Here is a 25326-nt window from a genome sequence, read left to right on the forward strand (position 1 = left end):
TATCATGAGTTATTTTACATTTTCCTCATTCTTCCTCTCCTCCCCTTCTCACAGTAATCCCTCTTTTTTTCTATCCATTTTTTTCATCCCAATATAACATTAATTTCCATGTCCTATGTCTATGTAGAATCCTTCTATCTACCCTAAGAATGATAAAGTTCTTAGGTGTTACATGAATCGTCTTCCCACAAAGGAATGTGAACAGATTAGCTTTATTGAGTCCCTTCTGATTTCTCTTTCATGTTTGCCTTTTTATGCTTCTCTTGAGTCTTGTATTTGAAAATCAGTTTTTTCATTCAGCTCTAGTCTTTTCAGTAGGAATGACTGAAAATCTTCCATTTCATTAAATATTTATTTTTCCCATGAAGGATTATAATCAGTTTTGCTGGATAGATTATTTTTTATTATAATTCTAGCTCCTTTGCCTTCTGGAATATATTATAAATCCTACATTCCTTCCAGGAGGAAGCTGCTAAATCTTGTGTGATACTGACTGTAGTTACATGACATTTGAATTGTTTCTTTCTGGCTGCTTACAATATTTTCTCCTTGACCTAGGAGCTTTTAAATATGGCTATAATATTCCTGGGAGTTTTCATTTTGGGATCTCTTTCAGGAAGTGATCAATGGATTCTTTATATTTCTATTTTGCCCTCTGGTTCTAGGACATTTGGGTTAGTTTTCCTTTATAATTTCTTGAAATATAATGTCTAGGCTCTTTTTTTTATCATGGCTTTCATGGAGTACAGTAATTCTTAAATTATATCTCAATCTATTTTCCAGGTCAGTTATTTTTCCAATGAGATATTTCAATTTTCTTCTGTTTTTTTTTCATTCTTTTGACTTTTTTTTGTTTTTTTTTGTTTCTTCATGTCTCATGGAATCATTAGCTTCCAGTTACCCAGTTCTATTTTTTTAAAGAATTATTTTCTTCAGTGAACTTTTGTACCTCTTTTTACATTTGGCCAATTCTATTTTTTAAGAAGTTATTTTCTTCAGAATTTGTTATGTTTCTTTTACCAAGGCTTGAATTGTCTTCGCATATTTTTCTTCCCTCACTCTCATTTCTTTTTTTAAAGATTCATTAATTTATTTACTTTTAGTTTTCAACATTCACTTCCACAAGATTTTGAGTTCCAAATTTTCTCCCCATCTCTTCCCTCCCCCAACACCAAGTCAGCATGCATTCTGGTGCATTCTGAATACTCTTTCCCCTAATATGCCCTCCCATCCATCTCTCCCTCCCTTCTCTTATCCCCTTCCTCTTCTACTTCCCTGTAGAGCAGGATAGATTTCCATACCCCATTGCCTCTATATCTTATTTCCTAGTTGCTTGTGAAAACAATTTTTAACATTTGTTTTTTAAACTTAGGGTACTAAATTTTCTCCCTTTCTTCCTCCCTGCCCACCCTCATTGAGAAGGCAAGTAACTTGATACAGGTTATACTTGTGTAGTCATGTAAAATACTTCCATAGTAGTTATGTTGTGGAAAACTGACCTTCAACCTATCCTGCCTCCCCCCCCCCATTTATTCTATTATTCTACTCTCTCTTTTGACCCTGTCCCTCCTCAGAAGTGTTTGCTTCTGGATACCCCCTCCCCCAATCTGCCCTCCCGTCTACTATTCCTCACCTCCTCTCTTATCCCCTTCCTCCCTATTTTCCTGTAAGGTAAGATAGCTTTCCATACCCAATTGCTCACTCTCATTTCTTTACCCAATTTTTTCCTCTACCAATCTTATTTGATTTTGAAAAAAAAATTAGCTTTCCCTGTAATTATTTTTGGACTTATCTCTAATTAACTTTCTTTTTGAGGTTTTCATTGTAGCTGTTTTGATATCACTATCTTTCTCTGAATTTGTGTATTGATCTTACCTGTCACCATAGTAGCTTTATAAGGTCAGGGATTTTGTTTTCTGCTTTTTGCTCATTTTTCCAGTCTATTTTTTGAAGTTTATGTTAAAGTTGGGCTCTGTTACCATTAGGATAAGGGAGCCTCCCAAGCTTCAAGCTTTTTCCCCACTACTGTTTTTAGAGCTAGCTCTGGGAGGTTGGAAGTTTTTGGTGTTTCAAGTTGCTATTATTTGTGGAGAGGTGTGGTCACTCCTCTGATACTTATTTAAGAAAAGCCTAATCCCTTAGCATTGCAATCAGTACTGCTCCTCAAGGCCCCTTATCACATTTGACCAAAAGAACAGTGCTCCTCAGGTATCCTGCTCCCTCATGACTGAAAATGATCCTCTCCACCCTTGAACTGTTGCCAGATACCCTTACCATATCCAGCCTGAGAGTTCCCGAAGCTGCTTCTGCTTTTGTCATCACCACCAAGTCCTACCACTGGTGCTACATCCATGTGGGCACTAGGTCTAGTTCCAAAGCTGTGTCAAATATCTCTCCTTTTGACCTCCTAAATTGTCTTGGGCTGAAAGAAGTTTTCACTTTGATGTTTTGTTGGCACTATCAATCCAGAATTTGATTTTAAGTGTTATTTTAAAGGAGAACTAGGTTAAGTGATTCCTCTACTCCACCATCTTGCCTCCCACAAAATTTTTTTTAGTTCATTTATATTTCTTCCCTCTGCCATATTTTGGATAATGAGTTCCATAAATTGTAAGGTGGGGGAAACAACATTATTTCGTTCTAAAGGTACCTCATGTAACTTTCAAAGAAGGCAGTAGAAATATCCTCTTTTTTGCCATTAAATTCCTCCATAATGTGACTCCAACACAGCCTTCCAGAGTTATTATATGTTACTCCCCTTTGTGCACTATCCAGTCTTTCTTGCTGTTCTGCACACAACACATTTCTTCTCTTACTGCCATGACTTTCCACAGAAAATCCTCCATCCATAAAATCTACTCCTTCTCATCTCTACCTCTTAGAATCTCAATTGTCTCTCAAAGCTCAGTTCAATATCCCTGTCCTATGTAAGGATTTTCCTGATCACCCCAGATATTAGTGCCTTATACATCCAAATCATTTTATATTTATTTCTAATATATTTATATGTGTCCAAGTTGCCTCTCTGACAGAACATAAGTAAGAAGTAGGGGGGTGGAGGCAAGATGGCAGAGGGAAAGCAGTGACTTACTTGAGCTTTCCCCCAAACCCCTCCAAATACCTATAAAAATGGCTCTAAACAAATTCTAAAGCAGCAGAACCCACAAAAAGACAGAGTGAAACAAATTTCCAGCCAAAGACAGCCTGGATGGTTGATCAGAAAGGTATATCGCGAAGGGAAGGGAGAAGAGAACAGTTTGGCGTGGGCGCGCAGGCCACAGTGATCCTGGAGCAAGTCTCAGAGGACTGAATCAGAGGCAGCTTTGGTGGTTTCCAGACTTCTCAACCCCTGAACACCAAAGACAACTTAGAAGGTCAGTAGGAAAAGTCTGTGACTGCAGTGAGAGAGGAGCTAGGTCTCACCCACAAGTATTGAGCGCCAACCAGGGCCGCGGCTGTTTCCTGAGCTTCTGGTCCACAGACTGAGGGGGAATCAAGTGGCTGATCAGAGGGGGATTGCAGGGTTATCTTTGCCAGTGCTGAGGTAGGAATCTCTTGCTTTACCTGTGCTTGGATCTGGGTCACAGTTCTGTGGGGGCATTCCTGGGGCGAGGAGGAATGCTGGTGTGGTGGAGCTTGTTGTAGTGGTGGAGAGAAAACACCTCACCCCTTATCATAGCACCTTGGAAGAACTGAAAATTTTCAGATCCCTAGAAGTATCTCTGAAAACAGCTATACAAACCCCTGAAGCTTGGGACAGTACCTTCTCCACATTGGAAGTAGACTTTTACCATAACAAAGAGTTTAAAACTCAAGTAATTGGCTGGGATCATGAGTAAGCAGTGCAAAAAGAGTCAGACTATATTATCTTACTTTGGTGACAAAGAAGATCAAAACTTATACCAGAAGAAGACAACAAAGCCAAAGCTCCTACATCCAAAGCCTCCAAGAAAAATATGAATCAGTCCCAGGCTCAAAAGGGATTTTGAGAAGCAAGTAAGAGAAGTAGAGGAAAAACTGAGAGTGATGCAAGAAAATCATGAAAAACAAGTCAACAGTTTGCTAAAGGAGACCCCAAAAAAATACTGAAGAAAATAATACCTTAAAAAATAGCCTAACCCAAATGGCAAAAGAGGTCCAAAAAGCCAATGAGGAGAAGAATGCCTTAAAAAGCAAAATTGGACAAATAGAAAAGGAAGTCCAAAAGCTTACTGAAGAAAATACTTCCTTCAAAATTAGAATGGAGCAATTGGAAGCTAGTGACTTTATGAGAAATCAAGACACTGTAAAACAAATCCAAAAGAATGAAAAATTAGAAAACAATGTGAAATATCTCATTGGAAAAACAACTGACATGGAAAATAGATCCAGGAGAGAAAATTTAAAAATTATTGAACTATCTGAAAGCCATGATCAAAAAAAGAACCTAGACATCATCTTTCAAGAAATTATCAAGGAAAACTGCCCTGATATTTTAGAACCAGAGGGAAAAATAGAAATGGAAAGAATCCACTGATCTCCTCCTGAAAGAGATCCCCCAAAGGAAAACTCCTAGGAATATTGTAGCCAAATTCTAGAGTTCCCAGGTCAAGGAGAAAATATTACAAGCAGCCAGAAAGAAACAATTCCAGTATTGTGGAAACACAATCAGGATAACACAAGATTTAGCTGCTTCTACATTAAGGGACAACAGGGCATGGGTAATATTCCGGAGGGCAAAGGAGATAGGATTACAACCAAGAATCACCTACCCAGCAAAACTGAGTATAATCCTGCAGGGGAAAAAATGGTCATTCAGTGAAATAGAGGACTTTCAAGCATTCTTGATGAAAAGACCAGAGCTGAATAGAAAATTTGATTTTCAAATACAAGACTCAAGAGAAATGTGAGGTGATAAACAGGAAAGAGAAATCATCAGAGACTTATAAAGGTTGAACTGTTTACATTCCTGCATGGAATGATGATATTTGTAACTCATGAGACTTTTGTCAGTGTTAGGGTAGTTGGAGGGGAAAAAATTATATGTACATATATATAGATATAGGTAGATAGATAGATAGATGAATAGATAGATAGATAGATAGAGGGCACAGGGTGAGTTGAAAATGAAAGAGTCATATCTGGAGAATAAAATTAAGAGGTGAGAGAGGATTATACTAGGAGAAGGAGAAAGGGAGAGGTAGAACAGGGTAAATTATCTCTCAAAAAAACAGAAAAGAAAAGGCTTTTTATGGTGGAGGGGAAATGGGGGAAGGTGAGAGGGAATGAGTAAATCTTATTCTCATGGGATTTGACTTAAAGGGGGAATAACATATATATTCAATTGGCTATGGAAATCTGTCTTACCCTACAGGAAAATGGGGGGAGGGGGGACAAGAGAGTAGGGGGATAATAGAAAGGAGGGCAGATTGGGAAAGGGGATAATCAGAAGCAAAAACTTCTGAGGAGGGACAGGGTCAAAAGAAAGAATAGAATAAATGGGGGAGCAGGATAGGATTAAGGGAAGTAGAGTTAGTTTTTCACAGCATGTCTACTATGAAAGTGTTTTGCATAACTGCACATATACAACCTATATTTAGTTGCTTGTCAATGAGGGTGGGTGGGGAGGGAGGAAGGGAGAAAATTTGGAACCCAAAGTTTTAAAAACATGTTTAAAAAAATGTTTTCACATGCAACTGGTAAATAAGAAATACAGGAAATGGGATACAGAAATCCATCCTGCCCTACAGGAAAATTGAAGGGGAAGGGGATAAGAGAAGGGGGGGAGAGATAGAAGAAAAGGCAGACTAGGGGAACGGGTGTTCAGAATGCATGCCCTCTTGGGGTGCGGTGAGGGGCGAGATGGGCTGAAAATTTGGAACTCAAAATCTTGTGGAAGTAAATGTTGATAACAAAAAAGTAAATAAAAATTACCATAAAAAAAGAAGTATTTAATTTTTCTTTTTGTAGCTGTAGTGCTTCACACAATGCCTCAGATATAATTGATGCTTACTAACTGCATGTCAGTTGATTGCTTATAATATTTGCTGCTCTGCTGATGATTTTATAAATTTCAATAAAATCAAATCAAGAGTCACATTCAGTTTTCTAGACTACAGAGTCCTATTTTTTTTTTGGTGGATATACACTCACCCACAGATCCTTTTCTTTGTTTTTAGACTGGGTCTCCCTATCTTGCCCAGGTCAGAAATAAAGCAGCCACTCAAAGGCCTTAACCAGCATAGAAGTTTTTATCATGCTCCATTGTTCAGGCCTTGGAGGATTTGTCCCTCCTTAGACAGCCTGATGGTTCTCTGCTCCCTGGAGCTTACCACATTGCCCAGAGACACCCTATCATCTTTATCCCTAATGAGGCTCAGAATTCCCGAACTCAAGGGATCAACCTTCCTCAGTCTGTCCTAATAGGCAGGATTACAGCCATGCCCAGCTCCCCTAGTTACTTATATCATCCCAGTCTACTTTCTAGGGACCTTATTAAATTCGGTTTTAATCTTCCTAATGAGTTACAACCTGAAATGTATCCAATTTTCATGGAACAGAAGCATTTTGGTCTTAAACATAAAAGTAGCACCAACTTTTCTGTTTTGTCTTCAAAATCCTACTTGATGTTTCTTCCCACTCTTCAAGAAACCCATAGTATAGTTGGAGAAAAATACATGCAAAATGACAAGAGTTAAAAATAATGGAGTAACCTGTACAGTCCTTACTAGAAAAGGGAAAATTAATTGTGTGTGGTCTTAAGTAATCAGTATGCAAAGGCTCTATAAAGGTGACAATACTTGCACTTTGGAGAACAAAAGAATTTGGGTATAAAGAGATGGTAGAGAATGTCATTCTAGGCAAGGATCATAGATTTATAGCTAGAAGAGATCTCAAGAGTCATCTAGTACAATACTCAGTTTATAAATGAAGAAACTGAGGTCCAAATGATTTGCCCAAGGTCACCCAAATGACTAACTGTCAGGAGTCGAATTGGAACTTAGGTCTTCTGACTCCACAGCCAGTACTCATTCCACTCATTCCACAACACCATGTTGCCTTCAATAAAGTCAGAGAGTTAGAAATTAACAACATCTTCTTCAGCAGATAGTGAAGAGACCAGTTCCACTGCTAGGGCGTGGTGGGAAATGATGTTTGATTTATAGGGCATATTTAGATCAGCAAAAGTTTGGAATGTGAGGTTAAAGAATATAGGATTTCTTGTGTGGGCAGGAGGAAGCCAAGGGAGATTTTTGAGAAGGGGATGATATGATTAAAGTAGTATTTTATAGACACATGCCTCAATTTCCATACAACCTTGATTCTAACTTCAGTGGACTGACAAGTTCCCCAAAAGCCTATGTTATGATTTCCCAACCCATTGTGGTTCTCTCCACTCAGAATACCCTTTCCTTCCATATTTGTTATTGCAAATCCCATTCATACTCTGGGACTTTCATCAAATGCTCCTTGCCCAACAAAGTCTTCCTAGACATCTATCCCTTACATCTGAAAGTCATTTCCCCTTTTCTGTATTCCCATAGCACTTTTTTCACTCGTTTTATTTACTTAGCACCATTTGCATTTATCTTACACATATACACATATGGAATAAAAGAAAAAGAAAAAATCAAAGATCACTCACAAAATCTCAAAGAATGAATAGACCTCAGAGATCATCTAGCCCAAGCCGTGCCGTACCAAGAACTTGTTCTATAACATCTCCAACAAGTGGCCAAGCAGCCTCTACTTGAAGACATAGAAAGGAGGATTGCAATACTCCCATAGACACCCTTTGATTCCATTTATAGACATATACAACTGTTAGGAAGTTTTCCTAATCTTGTACCCAAATAATAATTATATTTCTTTATACTCTGCTATTGTAATATTACTTGCCTCTTTTGGTGACTTTTCATTTGTCTTTCAGATTTCCATAAGGTTCAAAATTCACCTAACTTGGATTTGTATTAGCCTTCTTGTCTCCATTAAAATAATAATAATAATATGAAAGAACATCATTATTATTATTAATAAAAACAATGGTGAAATAAATATTCTTAATGATAACAATAATTTCCCTATTTCACCTTTTAAAGAAATGTTCTTGAGATAAATTAGAGTCCTATTACTTTTATTTGTATTTAATTATTTTATCATATATAATTATTTAATTTTAATTTATTTTTATAATGCTTAATCCTTTTTTATTTTAGAATTAAATACTAAAACTTAAAAACACAAGAAAAAAGAAACATATAAGCTTAAATATTAAAAATTAAACACAAAACAATAAAAGAAAAAAAAGCATTGCCATGTGCACAACAGAACAGTAAAGAGGATTCAAAATATGTAGCAATAAATTTCCATTTCAAGAAAGTCTATATAGGAAATAATATGCATTATGTTGAGAGCTGTCCATCTTTGCTTCCTTGTAAGTTCTCTTTTATTCTCTTCTGTGCACTTTTTACTTTGTTCTTTTTCTACCTGCCCCTCCATTAGGAGGCTACAATTAAGCACAGATATAGATGATAGATAGATAGATAGATAGATAGATAGATAGATAGATAGATAGATAGAGATAGAGATATATACACATATACATGCATACACATATACATACATATATACACATACATACATACATACAGATGCACACATATGTAGACGTACACACATACACACACATATGTATATACTTAGATATCTATAATCATACTCACATATAGACATATACATTCATATGCATCTATGTAAGACCACACTATATTTATTTGTCCTCTGTTTCTATGAGGGTGGATAACCTCTTCCTTCATAAGTTCAAGTCTTTCCATATTTTTCCAAGTCCACCAACTCATTATTTCCTACACCACAGTAATATTCCCACCTTATACTGTCAAGTTATTTTAAATAGCCTGAAGCAACATTGGTGAATATGGCTGACATATAGCATGGTTTCCCTATTTTTCTCTTTTGATTAAATCTATTTTAGGTTTAACTTTGTCCAAGATCATGATTACCATTCCTGCTCCTTTTTCCCTTACAAATTCTACTACTGTTCTTTATCTTAATGTTTGTGCATATCTCTTATTTCCCATCCCTCCTGACTTCTCTAGTTTACTGCTACCTGCTACCTTGCCCTCCTATTACTCAACCTACCCCCCTCTAAAGATCCTCGCTTGTCCTCCCATTCCCATTAATCTAAACACCCTTCTATATGACCCTCTGAAGATCCCTCACCCTCCCCTCTGAAGATCCCTCTCCTCTTACCCCTCCCTAACCCTTTAGCATTTTATTTCTTTCTGAACTTAGAAGATTTTCATACTCCTCTAGATACACATGTATTGTTCCCACTTAAACCCATTACTGATAAAAATAGGTTTCCAGAACTACCAGCCCTCCTTTCCCATCTAATTCCTCTATGTCTGCTCTTCCTCTCACACCTCATTTGTATAAAATGATCACTCTTTCTAGCTGTTCCTAAACAGTTTTACTTTTGAAATCATATCATACTCAGGTTTGGCTCAATCTTTCTTATCAACTACTCAATTACTAATAATAATCTTAGACATATGTTTTGCATTTCCTTATACAAAAAGTAAAAGTCTGTGCTTATTCAGTCCCTTGTAATTAGTTTTTGGTATGTATCTTATGTTTCTCTTGGCTCTTGTGTGTCAAATCTTCTATTAAGTTCAGATTGTTTTTTTTAACAAAATCTTGAAGGTCTGACAATTCATTAAATATTCATTTTTTTTTCATTCAGGATTATGCTCAACTTTGCTGGGTGTGATTTTTTTTGGCCAGAACTCCAGTTCTTCTGCTCTTAGATATATGGTGTTTCGAGACTGTAGTCTTTTAGTGTCACCACTGCTAGGTCTTGTGTGATTTTAATTGTGGCACCACCATATTTATTTATTTTTTGCTGGTAATATTTTATCCTTGAGTTTGGGGTTTCAGAATCTGACTATGATATTCTTGTCTGTTTTCCTCATAGGATCTTTTTTCAGGTGGTGATTGGTGGATTTTTTTCTATTTCTACTTTCCCCTCTTGTTCTAATGCTTCAGAACAATTTTCTTTAATTATTTTTTGTATTAGTGTATCAAGAATCTTTTTTATCATAGCTTTCAGGTAATTTGATTATTCTTATGTTTTCTCTTCTTGATCTGTTCTCTATATCAGTTGTTTTTCTTATGAGAGTTTTCACATTGTCTTCTTTTTTTCATTTTTTATATTTTGTTTTATTACTTCTTTGTCTCATAACTTTACTGGCTTTCCCTTGCCCAATTCTAATTTTCAAGTTTTCTTCCTTACGATTCTGGATCTCCTTTTCTAATTGGTTAACTTTCTTTTCATAATCTTCTTACTTTTCTTGGATTGTTCTTATTTTTTTTTTATTTTTCCTCAATCTCTCTCATTTGATTTTTAAAGTCTTTTGTAAGTTCTTCTATAAATTCTTTTTGGGCAGGTGACCATTTGATTTTACTCTTTGGTATAGATGAGGATTTCTTTGCTTCAATATCCTTTTCTGAAGATGAACCCAGGTCTTCTCTATTCACATAGTAACTTTCTATGGTTGTATTTTTTCTCCTTTGCCTGTTTATTTTTTTTAATTTGTAGCAGTTTATTTTTTGTAATCACCTCTAGCCCTGAGATATGGGGAATGGTGCCTCTGGCTTCAGATCCTCCTTTAGTTCTCTTCTCTAGCCTGGAACAGAAACCAAGACCTCTAGCCTCCAGTAAGTGCCCACAGACAGCAGCAACCTCACTGCTTCTGCATTCACTGTGTGTGTGCTGGTTCCTTCTTGCCCAGGACTGCATCTCAGCAGCACAGCTGGGGCTGGCATTCCTTGTCAGCAGAGGTTCCCTCCATCTTCCCCAGCTCAGATGCCCAACTCCCCCCACTGTCCCTGGGGGTAAAAGTTCTTGTGGCTGGGGCTGAGGCTGGTACCCAACCCAGCTGACCCCAGAGCTCTCTGCTTATTGTTTAAGTAGAACTAGCCTGGAGGTGTTTATTCTTCATAAGGATCAAACCTCATCCTTGGATTTTTCTTCAGATCTTCTCAGATTGTCCCAATAAGACCACTGTTCTGCCCCCTACTTATTTATTTTTACTACTCTATGTTTGGTCTGAGGTGCTATTTTATCTTATTTATGGGGCAAATCTGAAGAGCTTGGAATTTTCTGATTTACTCTACTATCTTCCCAGAATCTTCCTCCTTTATTTTAATAATGATATTACATTTCTATACTAGTTTTAACTTTTCAAAATATGTTCACATCAAATGTTTCTCATTATCTTCACAACAACCTTGTGGAAGGCCACAGTAGAATGAGTGCAAGAACTGAAATCATAGGTTGTTTACTGCCTCTGTGACCCTGAGCAAGTCATTTAATTTCTCTGAGCCTCAGTGTTCAAATCTATAAAATGAGGGAGTTGGATTAGGTGACTTCTAAGGATCTATGCAGCTCTAAGTTTATGATCATATTTGATAGAGTTTTTCAATTAAATTTAAATATTTACTGTGTGTCAGACCCTGCACAAAGCTCTTTACAAATACTATCTCATTTTATCCTCACAACAACCTTGACAGGTAGGTGCTATTATTATCCCCATTTTATAGCCAAGGAAACTGAGACAGACAGAAGTTAAGTGATTTGCCAGAGTCACATAACAAAGGATCTGAGGCCAAATCTGAACTTGGGTCTTTCTGACTTGAAATACAGGTATTTTATATATTGATTGGCCTTCCTGTCTCTAGATGCAGAAACTGAGGTAAAGAGCAATTAAGTGACCCAATGAAAGGCCATTCTCCTAGTAAATGACAGAGGCAGGGTTTGGAGTCCACCCCCTTTTCCCCTACTAGGCTACAGTCCCTATTTTTGCCACCTAAAGAAATATTTGGAGAAAATAAGAATGCTATATCATGGATACAAATATGGCACTTAAATAAAACATTCTAGTGTCTTCAAAATATGTCATAAGTACTCCATCACATAAGATATACAAGCTTGGTTTGAAAACAACATTAACATTACATTGTTTTTTTTTTTCTTTAACAAAATAGATCTCTTGGTGTCTCAACATTGAATTTCACCATGTTAACATAATAAAAGTAAAATATTTGGCTTTGCAAAAACATTAATTTTCTACATTGAAAAAGTCATTCCTATAAATGAAAATGGTATGTACAAAAAGAATGTTGTTTTATTTAAAAAAAAAAACTTTTCTTCTCTATTCAAAAAGGTTATGTTAGAAATTTTTTTAGCTTGCACAAAAGAAAATTAGTGACTATTTTCTAAAAAGAAACAAACTAAAGAAGTGAGTGATAATACTCCCTGACAAAACAACCTCAAAATAACAACAAAAACTTTTTACTTTTAAAGATCTTATTGGTGTGGTGGAAAGAGTAATAGATTTGAAGTCAAAGGATTTAGGTTCCAATCTCAGCTCTGGGGTTATGTATAAGACTGGATTATCAAATTTTCAGTGGGAGCATTTATACTTCAGAATTTGGGAAACACTACAGATAAGGGTTTATTTTATTGTTTGATTGATTGTTTAGACTTAAGAATGTGAAGACAATATTACTAATACATATTAAACTTAAAAATGTATCATACCTACTTTTTTTCAGAGAGCCAGTTGTTAAATATTTACCAGGATACTCCTGCCCAGAGCCTTAAGCAAGTTACTAAATATTTCTAGCACTGTTACTTCACCTATAAAATGAAGAAATTGGAATCCATGACCTATAATGATTTCTTTTTCATCTGATCTTATATCAATTTATATTATTTTATGCTTTTTTCGTTTTCTAATTTTCATCATATTTAACTACCCACTTTTCTCTTGATACACAATTCAATGCATATCCTTATCAAACTAGTCCATTAGTACATACTTACTCAACAGAGGCTGGAGATGGACAAAGAGTTTTGTTTTATGTTTTTTCAGAATTGCAGTTTATTGATACCATTGATTTTTACACCCCATTCATTTCTGAATATATATGTCCCTCTTCCCTTGTAACAGATTTTTTAAAAAGACAATCAGTTCATCAATCCAATCTCATAGCTTGAGCAATGTTGATGCCAAAGTATTTGTCAGGGTATTTATTCAAAGCATTACCCAAATATGTTCCAGCCTTCCTCCAGTGCAAATCTTAAACAAACAAACAAACAAACAAAAAAAAAAACACAAACAAAACTTTTTGTCCATCTCCAGTCTCTGTCATGGTGAGATTTAGCAGCAGCAGTGGTAAACATGAATAGAAATGTATTCCTTCCAGCAGCACATTCACTGATTAACATTATCTCTTTTGTATTGTGTTTTTAGTTATTTTGTTAAACATTTCTCAATTATATTTTTCAACCCTGGTCTCAAATTTGACACCTTTTAGGACAATGGGTACAGTAGATCAACTGCAGCTCCTTTTTATGGAAGTAGGGTCCATACCTATGATTCCATTAGTGTAAGGAACTCCTGATAGAAAAAATTCCCTACACCAATGAAGATAACCACACAAGTTGGATGACATTTTTTTTAGATAGTTGCCTGGGTCACTGAGAGTGAAATTATTTGTCCAAGGTCACAGAGCTAATATGGATCAGAGAGTAAAGCTGAACCTAGGTCTTCCTGACTTTCTCTGTTCTCATGACACAGTATTTTTTTCTACCACCACCCCCAAAAAAATATGTTCTAAGAATACAGTAAAAGATATGAGTAAAAGGGAAGGTAGTCAAATGATAAGAGGAAGAGACAATAAATGGATAGATGGACAGCCTGCATGCTTCCATGGAACTAATAATATTAAGGGAACTTAAGGAAAGCCCTTAGCACTCTGGGTAGCCCACCCTGAAGAAGATTTACAGGATGTAGACAAGTAGCTAAGTAGCCCAATGAAGAGAATACTGAGCCTGGAATCAGGAAGAGCTTAGCACAGTGCCTGGCACACAGTAGGTACTGTAGTATGTACCAGATTATTATTATTACCATCATCATTATCATTGTCATTGTTGTTGTTATTGTTGAATGAAAAAAATATGAATAGTCAGGAAGGCAAAGTGATACTCTGGAAAATATATCATGGGAAAGTGTATCAAAGGACAGAGGTTTAAATCTTGACTTTGATATTTACTACCTGTGTGAACCTATGCAAGTTACTTAACTTCTCTGGGCCTCAGTCTCCTCATTTGTAAAATGAAAGAATTGGACTAGATGACTTCTAAGGTTCCTCTCAGCTCTAATGCTATGATCCACTGACTGTGATCTTCACTGTTGGAGGACATAACCACATGGATGAGATCACAGGCACGTTAAAACATCAAAGTATAGACTTATTTCATCTGTCCCTATCCAATCAAAAGCTAATCAGGGGCAGGAACCTTTGTCTTATTTATCTTTATATATCTCTCAATGCCTAGCATAGTGCATTGTGCAAAGTAGGCATTTAATAAATATTTGTTGAATATTGAAATCTAAATGCTGAGACATTTTGAGACCCTTTGGCTGAACTTTCTAGATTAACTGAATGAAAGCCACAAAAGAAAAGAGAAGTAATGTTGCCAATTCCAAAGAAAAAAGCTATTTTAAATTTATATGTCCTGGATGGTATTCTTATGAGCCATGTGCTGAGTTAAAGTTTGATTGCCACTGAAATATCTTGTACCCTTTAAAGTAATGTTATGTCAAATTCATAAATATAAGCAGACAGGCTAGATGAATCAAGTCATTAAAAACACCCCCTCTCAACTAAAAGAAGAAAATCCTAATCTTTTATAGTAGGATTTGCTTTTCCCAAGTGGTATAGAAAATTTCCATTACTTCCTACTTCACTATAGTATTTATTAACTATTCAATTCATTTAGTAATTAATAGTGTGTAACACTCCCTCTGGGTTCACTCTAACAAATTCTCCTCCCACTAACAAACCAGGCCAACAAAGTTCTGTTGACTATTTCTCAGAACTTTTAGGAGTTGACAAAAAAGAATAGAAGGGGTGAGGTGGTTGTAGTTATATTACTTTCTCTTACGAGCCCCCATCTGTTGTGTTCCCCATTGATTAACATTTAATCAGCCAGAGTTAATTGACTTTTTCCAAAAGATTTATTTAGATGATATAGTAAGAACAACTGGTGTAAAACATTCTTCCAAATGAAAGTACATACAAGAAGCACATTATCCCTGGGGAAAGTGGGCTCAAACTTAGGGAACACGTATGCAAAGCGTAACTCATACTTCCTGTTTACTTGAAGTTCATTTCTCCTTTCATAGACTTGTCATGATGTTATTATTGGATGTAGCTCCCTGTGGACTCAGAGAGTCAGAACTTATGTAGACACCTGAAGCTACATTTCTTCAGTGTGGCTAGTTTGTCTTCAGCATTTCTCTCACCTCGTGACAGACACTGCCGCCAGAAACTGCTTTCTGGAGACATTACTACCAGAACTGATGGAAACCCGTATCTTCTGACCTTTTGAAATTTCCAAGTTATGTGGGAGTAGGAGGAAAGAAAGAACTAGCTAAATCCCCCTCTACCAAAGGCAATTTTCTTAAATACTACTAGAATCCTGGAATGTCATGTTAGAATGCAACTGTATTATATAGATAGATAGACAGATAGATAGATAGATAGATATGCAGATATAGATATAGATATATCACATATACATATACACATATATGTATATATGGTGTATGTATATGTATGTATGTATATGTGTATATATGTATATATAGGCCCAGAGGTGTATATCTGATTCTTTCAGCAAACTCGAACAAAGTTCATAATTTTATATACAAAGACTTTTTTTTGCAATTTTCACATAAAATGTTCCTTTTGTTAATAATTACTTTCATAATGAAAATAAACAAAATGAGCAGAACCAGGAAAACCATATACACGATGATTATATCAATGTAAATAGAAAATACAACAACAAAAATCTTGAAATTGCACCTTGCATGATTTTAATGGTCTAATTTGGACTTAAATAAGAGTTGTAGGAATGAACTTCCCTCCTTTCTTTTAAATGTGAGAGCCTATGGGTGTCAAACAGTATATATAATGTTTCACTTAATTGATGTGTTGGTTATTTTGTTGAACTGCTTTCCACTATTTATCTATCTACCATATATCTATTTATTGTTAAGAAGAATGGCTTTCTGAATGGGGTAGGGGAATGGATATGATATAAAAAGATATCAATATCCTCCCCCAAAACAAAAATAAATGGTTGTTTGACTTAAATGATATTAGTTTTTCCCACTCCATTTCCCTACCACACTACAGACACAGGCACAGGGGAGGCACACACACACACACACACACACACACACACACACACACACACCAAGATGTTAGGGCAAACAACAGTGTGACTTTTACCAGATTCCCAGGAATATATGCAATTTTTAAAATACCTTAAATTTTATCCTCATTGACTTCCCTTTCTTTTTGAGCTTTCAGTTAATTAAACCAGAAAGTTCAGCCAAATAATCTCAGAATCTCATGGTTTCAATTTGTCTGACAGAGAAAGCTAAAGAATTACCCTTCACAATATTTAATTAAACATTTCTATCAATTACCCTGAATAAATATGCAAGAACAACCATTGCTGCTTCATGTGGCGTTTAAAAAGTTAGCATTCATTAAGGACCTGGTTTGGCTGTGTAACACATTAAATTCAGTTAGCAAACATAGCAATTGTCTTCCTTCAGAAAATTGTTCATTTTAATTAAAACGTTTGCTCTTCTCTTAGCACTTCATAATATGCCATGCAAGATAAATATAAAATAGTTAAACAACTTCTGACTAGTTTTCTTCTGCTTTGTCAGTTTGGAACTCTAGAAAAAAGTTAGTGATTTTGTTTGTTTATTTGTTTTTAGCTTTTATTTATTGATAAATAAAATTGTCATCAGGTTTTTAGCAGAAATTGTGTGCTAGCTATATCCTGCACTATTTGGCAAACTGTTGTGACTTATAGATAGCATGAGGAGATTGTGTAAAGTGTGATCTCAGAGTTCCATTTCATTCTACAAGTAGCGTATGAAATCTCCAGGTACATATTGAAAGATATGTGGGAAAATAAATTGCAACTCCTATGGGGAAAGCATTGTTTCAAATGCCAAAGAACAGCTTGAAATACAGATGATCAGCCTGAGTATAACTTGAGCCTGAGGTAATTTGATCAGAATGAGTATACTTTCTCTGGGAAATACTACAATTAGGTAAGGGGCTGAGTGTATGAGTTTTAATTTGGTTTTGACAGTTTGCTAATCTCTCATCATAATACAAATTAATCTATACTTCAGATACAATTCAGAAATTATTCCAGTGCTTTGTCCCCCTGTTATATTCTCCTGTCATGCCTTTGATGCCCATGAAAATTGAGACTATATGGTGAAAGAATGTGTGTATTAATTCCTGAAGGTTATCTAGAGAGCCCTGCCTCTTTGAGGTGATGACATTATTTTGCCCTTGATGCAACGTACAGTACTTACACATTTGTATAAATAAGCCATCTGCTTTAGCTCTGTCATCCATTACCCACTTGGAAACATTATCCTGTTTTCCTATTAAAGAGTAAACTCACATTTGCACTTCTGCTTTAAGAGTCTGGTCAATGAGAGTTTTTTTTGGGGGGGGAGGCAGACTTCTGATTTTTAGTCAATCAATAAGTATTTATGAAGTACTTACTATGAGACAGGCACTGGTGCTAAGTGCTGGAACTATGAAGCAAAAACAGTTGCTGACCATAAGTAGCTTACATTCTTGTAATAGGTGTACATGAATATGTATATACAAAATGTCATTAGTATGTGGAGCTCTTGGTGAGAAAATTCCTTCTATAAAAGCCAATCAGCACCAGCTCTACAATTTAGAATCTCAGAGTATTGCCAGGGGCACCTGAGAGGTAAAGTAACACAGATTGAACGTGATAGGGAAAGGAAATAAAACCAGTTCTTCCTAACTCTCAGGCTGGCCATCTCTCCTCTACACTAGTGCTAATTCTCATCCAGTGAGAATGTTATCCTCAAACTATGACCATCATATCTTTCCTTGAAGCAATATAAACTGAAAACTCATAGGGACCTCTAAAGTATAATCTTGTATTACATTGTCTACAATAAAGGTCCCACTGTTTGACCTGGTATTCAAGGCCCTTTGAAAAGATGGTTCCAACTTATTTTCCAGTATTATTTCACACTCCTATTCTCAATGAATTCTATGATTCAACTAAACTACTTGCTACTCCCTGCAAGAAGAAAAGAACCTTCTACTCTTTCTTGGTTTTATGCAGATTGTGGAAAAAGGAGGAAGTTCAGAAGCCAGCAGCAGCAGAGGTATGTCTCAGTCACTAGCAAAGAGCAGAGTCTCACTTCCAGCATTTAACCTAACTTGCAGAACAATAACTAAGGCAGGAATACCAGAGCAAAGAGTAGCCTATAATTCTGCCATCTGGAACCAACAAAGCATTCCTGCTGGCTGATAGGGGCAGAGTCCAACAGCAGTCTATTCTAGCATAGACACAAACCCAGGTCAGGGACTTTCAGAACTCACATAAGGGAGACAGCAATCAGATTATGGCCTTATTCAGAGCACTTTGGATATACTGAAAGCTTGCAAGTCCCCAGCCTGTCCCTGAGTCCTGGAATAACATAATACTCAATAGGTCAAGAAAGTAACAACAGGACCATCCCAGGCTTTCCCTTCATAAATGTGGCAGAGTCCAGTCAAGTACAAAGTCAGGAAACAATCTGGAAAAATGGGCAAACAAAAAAGAATCTTACCATAATGAATGAATATTATGGTACAGGTGCTCAAGACACAAACATAGAAGAAAATAACGACTCCAAAACATCCAAAAGGAATTCTTCAGAGAAAAATACAATTTGATCACAAAATCAACTAGAATCTCTAGAGGAAATTAAGTAAGAGTTAAAAATGAACACTTGTTCATTTCGTAAATGGAATGAGAGCTCTTGGGGAAAAACAATGGAAAATAATTGAGAAATTTAGAAAAAAAAGAGTTGGAAAGGAAATTAACAGATTAGCACAAGAGATACAAAATATTCATCAAGCAGCAAACTTACTGAAAATTTGAATGGGTCAAAGAGAACCCAACAACTCCATGAGACAATAAGAAATATTGAAACAATTTCAAAAAAAAATATAAAAAAATGTAAGGTATCTTGTAACAAAAGAAAAAAGAGACCTAGAAAAAAATACAAAGGAGAAAATTTTAAGCATTATTGTATTTAAGAATCATCTGAATGTTGATAACAAAGACAAAAAGAAATAAGATGCTTAGACATCATATTTTGAGAAATTTTAAAAAAAACTCAGATATCTTAGAACCAGAGAACAAAGAAAAAGAATCCTCTGATCATTTCCTGAAAGTCCAAAATGAAAATGAAGGACATCATAGCCAAAATCCAGAGTTTCCAAAGCAAAAAAAAAAAATATGTCCAGCAACCAGAAAGAAGAATTATAGTATCAAGGAGTCACAGTCAGGCTCACACACTAAATCACAGCTGCCACTATAAAGGAGCAGAGAACTTGGAACATAATATTGCAGAAGGCGATGGATATGGGCTGAAAGGCAAGAATAGCCAGCAAAACTGAACACAATGTTAAACGGGCAGATGGACCTTTAATGAAATGGAGCACTTTCAAGCATTTCTGATGGAAAGACTATAGATGTGGAAAAACTTTTTAAGGTAAAATACAGGAGTGAAGAGATACAGAAAAATGCACATATGAATGAACAAGGTTAAACAACTTAACAAGGATAAACTGTTTATGTTAAAAAATGGGAAGATACCTGTGTCCTCTCTGAACCCTACCATCATCAGGGTTCACAGAGGAAGTCCAATTAAACTGGGCCTGGTAATGGTTTTGTTATGAATGTATGACCTCAATAAAAGAAGGGAAAACATAAGGAAGGGGAATACACAGGGTAGGGGAGGGAGGAAAAGGAAAATTATTTCACGTAATCAGGGTACACAAGTAGGCATCTATGCAAACAAGAAGGAGAGGAGAGTAGCTAACTCTTTTTTTTTCTTCAGTATTTTTTTGGTCTCCTTTAGCAAGGTATTGACTTGTTTTTCATGATTTTCTTGCATCACTCTCAGTTTTTCCTCTACTTCTCTTACTTGCTTCTCAAAATCCCTTTTGAGCTCTTCCAAGGCCTGGAACTGATTCATATTTTTCTTGGAGGTTTTGGATGTAGAAGCTTTGGCTTTGTTGTCTTCTTCTGGTTGTATGTTTTGATCTTCTTTGTCACCAAAGTAAGATAATATAGTCTGACTCTTTTTGTGCTGCTTACTCATGATCCTGGCCAATTACTTGAGTTTTAAACTCTTTGTTAAGGTAAAAGTCTGCTTCCAATGTGAAGAGTGTATTGTCTCAAGCTTCGGGGGTTTGTGCAGCTGTTTTCAGAGGTACTTCTAGGGACCTGTAAATTTTCAGTTCTTCCAAGGTAGTATGATAAGGGGCGAGGTGTTTCCTGTCCACCACCACAACAAGCTCCACCACACCAGCGTTCCTCCTCGCCCTAGGACTGCCCCTCAGAACTGTCACCCAGATCCAAGCACGGGCAAAGCAAGAGATTCCTGCCTCAACACTAGCAAAGAGATCCTTGCAATCCACCTCTGATCATCAACTTGATTCCCCCTCAGTCTGTGGGCCAGAAACTCAGGAAAAAGCTGTGGTCCCAGGCGGTGCTCAGGACTTGAGGCTGAGACCTAGCTGCTCTCTCACTACAGTCAGATTTTTCCCACTGACCTTCTAAGTTGTCTTTGGCATTCAGGGGTTGAGAAGTCTGGAAACCACCACAGCTGCCTGCAATTCAGTCCTCTGAGGCCTGCTCCAGGATCTCTGTGGCCTGCGTGACCACGCCAAACTGCGCTCCTCTCCCTGCCCGGCGTGATACACCTTTACAATCAACCATCTAGGCCATCTTTGACCGGAAATTTGTTTCTCTCTATCTTCTTGTGGGTTCCGCTGCTTTAGAATTTGTTTAGAGCCATTTTTTTAGGTATTTGGAGGACATTGGGAGAGAGCTCAAGTAAGTCACTGCTTTCCCTCCGCCATCTTGGCTCTGCCCCGCCCCCCCAGAGTAGCTAACTCTTGAACCTTACTTTCACTTGAATTGATCAAAAGTGCAAGAATACACACATGGAATTGGGTATGGAAATACATTTCAATTTATGGGGAAATAGGAGGGAAAGGGGAGAAGAAGGAATGGAAAATTAGAGGGAGAGCAGAATAAGGATAGCATTAGTCCTAAGCAAAATAAACTAAGGATATACAAAAATATTAATAGTTCTTTTTCAGGTGACAAAAAAATGGGAATCTGAGGAAGTGCCCATAAATTGGGGAAAGGAATGATAAATTATGGCATATAAATGTGATAGGATGCAATTGTACTGAACTTTTATCAGTATAATTATCAACCAGGATCATGGTGTCCACTTCCTGAAAGAGAGGTGAAGGACTCAATGTAGAATGAAACAAACAGTTCTCCACCACATCACACTTATCAGATTGGCTAACATGACAAAACAGTAATATGATAAATGTTGGGGAAGATGAGGGAAATTTGGAACATTCATGCATTGTTGGTAGAGTTGTGAACTGATCTAACCATTCTGGAGAGCAATGTGGAACTATGCTGAAAGGGCTATAAAACTGTGTGTACCCTTTCATCCAGCAATACCACTACTAGGTCTAAATCCCAAAGAGATCATAAAAAAGGAAAAGGACCCACATATACAAAAATATTTATAGCAGCTCTTTTTGTGGCAGCAAAGAATTAGAAATTGAGGGGATGCCCATCAATTAGGAAATGGCTGAACAAGTTGTGGTATGTGAATGCGATGGAATACTATTGTTCCATAAGAAATGATGAGCAGCCAGATTTCAGAAAAACCTGGAAAGACTTATATGAACTGATGTTGACTGAAGTGAGCAGAACCAGAAGAACATTGTACACAGTAATGGCAACAGTATGCAATGACCAGCTCTGACAGACTTAGCTTTTCTCAGCAATGCAATGATGTAAGACAATTCCAAAAGATTCATAATCAAAATGCTGTCCACATCCAGAAAAAGAACTATGGAGTCTGAATGCAAATCAAAGCATACTATTTTCTCTTTTTTTTTATTCTTTTTTTCTCCTGGTTTTTTCCTTTTTATTCTGAGACTTCTTTCACAACATGACTAATGTGGGAATATATTTAATATGATTGTATATGTATAGACTATATCAGATTGCATGCTATCTATGCAAGGGGAAGAGGTGAGGGAGGAAAAAAATTAGAAATCAAAATCTTATAAAAAGTGAATGTTGAAAACTAAAATTAAATTAATAATGTTTTTTAAGAAAAAAAAAGTTCTCTACATGGCCAATGTTGAAAATTATTTTGATTGACTATATGTGTTTTATATGGGTTTGTTTTATACCTTGTGTTCTCAGTTGGGTAGGAGAAGTGATCGGGCAGATCTTGGCTGATTAAAATGAAATTTTTTTTAAAGAAAAGTAGCTAAGAGACTGATTGCTAGTGTTTTTGTTAGGCTTCTCTAGTTCCATCTAAGCAACAAATCAAAGGACTGCTATTCATCTCATAGTTAGCAATAGGAACCAGTTATAGAATGTATCAATGTCTCACTAAACCACTTCCACTACAGGTCATTAGGACTCTCCCTGAAGCAGGAACTCTAGCCTCTTCAAAACAGGGAATATGCATTATCAGACCACAATGATGCTCTCATCTCCATCCATCTGTGCCCTATCCTACCAAAGTCCTTCTGCAGATCTGCTTACCATTTTGTGCCTTCTGGAATTTTTATTATATAATTAATAAAATTTCCTCCATTTCAGACTTCTGCCTCTCTGGTTCCTTCCAGTTTTTTTACACTCACTGAAAGCTGGCTCCTCTTAGATTAGGCTACATTGTTGATCATCCTTTCCAATTCTTATTATATCATAATGCCCCAAAATAGGTCCCATTGAGAGAGTCTTTATACTTCTTGCTCACCATTACTAATTCCAGACTTTCTCTACATTATCATCACTTAGCAATCCTTCCTCTCATTTGGAATTTAATCTATCCAAATTTATCATCCCCTCTAGATCCTGGTTACTATCATCTACTTCCCTCCTTCCCCTAGGACCTTCTCCCTCATTTCTCAATAATTTCAGCTCCTGGTCATATTTCCCCTCTTCATCTAAATTTCTAAACCTATTCTATGTCCTTTTCATGAGCTCCAATCCTTCCCTAATAAGTACTTTCTCAGCTCTGGCTGCTAATCCCAGCTATTCTGCTCCTTAATCAAATTCAGTTTTTTAGTAAACCAGTTCAGCTCTACAAGTATTTTCTTAAATTATTGATTACCTTGTTCTACACACATCTTTACAGAAGTCAGCCCTGGATTACTTCCTCCATCTGACTTTTCTGATCCTATTTACAGCCTGCTGAATAGAGGTAAAGGAAGTCATGCAAGTGGGATGATAGGATGCATTACAAATTTATGCTATATGATTTCAACTCAGACCTCCCTACAGGAATGCAATCATTTAACGTCTCCACAGTTGATTTACTATCATCAATGATTCTCTATAATCATCACAATGTCCATTCCAAGCCTCTTCTCTTTACAGCACTCCTTTCTACTCTTTCAGAAAAAGATCTTGTACCATACGTCATTGAAAAACTAGAGGTCATTCGCTTCAAGCTTCCTCTGTTCTCATGTCTTTCTGAATTCCTTCCCTACTATCTCCTCCTTTACCCTACTCACTGATGAAGAGTTTGGCATTCTTGGACCAATTTCACTACATGTGCCTTTTGTTTCATGACCTTTCATCTTTTCCAGCAGATTATTCCCACCTTCTACCATTTTCTTTATAATCTTCAATTTCTATCTATTATTTCCTTCCTTGCTTCTCATAAACATGGCCATGTATTCCCAATCTTTAAAAAAAACTCTCACTAGATCCCACCCTAGCTATTTTCCATATCTTTTTCCCTGCTCTGCTGAAGACCTTGAAAAAGTCAACTTCATTCAATGCTTGTACTAGTCCTTAATTGAAACTGCTCTTACCAAAGTCACAGTGAATTCAAGTACAAAATCTAATTGCCTTTTTCTGTTTTCATCCTTTTTGGTCTCTCTGCAGCATTTGTCATTGCTGTCCCCTCTCCCTTTACTGCAAGATACTCTCTTTTCCCTAGATTTTTGTCTCTCTCTCTCCCTCTCCCTCTCCCTCTCTCTCTCTCTCTCTCTCTCTCTCCTTCTCTTTCCTTTTCCTATCTGTTTTATTTTTTTCTATGACGTGTTCACTAACAGCAAGTACACATCAAGGTTCTCATCCTAGGCCCTATTCTCTTTTCTCTCTACACTCTTTCAATTGGTAATTTCATCAGTTCCCTTTTAGATCTTTTTTTTTAATAACTTCAAGATCTATATCTCCAGCCCTAGTCTCTTTCCTGGTTCTTTCCCTAGTCCTTTCCCCAGTTCTATTTATGCATCACAAATTGCCTATTGGACATATACATCATAGTGGGTGTTCCTTTAATGTATTGGTTGAACTACATACCAATGAGGTCCCTTACAATTCTCAACTTGGTGATCTCATAATCAATATGTCTAAAATAAAACTCGTTTTTTAAACTCTGAACATGCTCTTTACCCAAAGTTCCCTATTACTCATAGAAATACAACAGTTCCCTAGATTTTCAATCTCAATGCTATCCTCAATCTCTCACTCTCCTTCACCTTGTATATCCAATCAGTTGCCAAATCTTGCCATTCTATTTCCAGAATGTCTCACATAGGTCCCATTCTCTCAACTCACACAGTAATCTCTTGGGTTCAGGGCATTTTGCCGAGATAAATGCAACAGCCTTTTAATTTGTCTCACTGCCTATGCCAATCCATCTTCTAGATAGCAGTCTTGCATGTAGATCTGACAAGTCACTCTCTACTGGTAAGAAATTTCATTGTTTCTTTATTATAATAAAGCCTCTTTATTTGACTTTAACATTCTTCAGGACCTAAATTCTTCCTATCAGTCTTCTTACACACTATTCTTCTCTACATTCTCTGCAGTACAGCCATACTAACCCACTTATTATTGCTCACACAGCACTCCAACTCCACTCTCCTTGGTGCCTTTGCACTGGCTGTCTGAAACATCCTGCTCCTTCTTGACAATGCCTTTTGGAATCCCTGGTTTCCTTCAAAACTCTGCTCAAGCCTCAAGTAGGAGGTCTTTCTAGGTCCCAACTATCACTAATGTCTTCACCTCTAATGTCTACTTTGTATGTATCTTGTCTGTACCTA

The 25326-nt window shown here is 36.6% G+C and overlaps 1 pseudogene; it reads right to left on the reverse strand.

The window, feature by feature from the left end:
* Window positions 1-20935, reverse strand: part of LOC114027602 — a 72596-nt pseudogene extending 51661 nt beyond the window's left edge.
* Window positions 20936-25326: the final 4391 nt, after the last annotated feature.

This window comes from Vombatus ursinus, unplaced genomic scaffold, assembly GCF_900497805.2.
Source record: "Vombatus ursinus unplaced genomic scaffold, bare-nosed wombat genome assembly UNPS02014863.1, whole genome shotgun sequence".
NCBI classification, from domain to species: Eukaryota; Metazoa; Chordata; class Mammalia; order Diprotodontia; family Vombatidae; genus Vombatus; species Vombatus ursinus.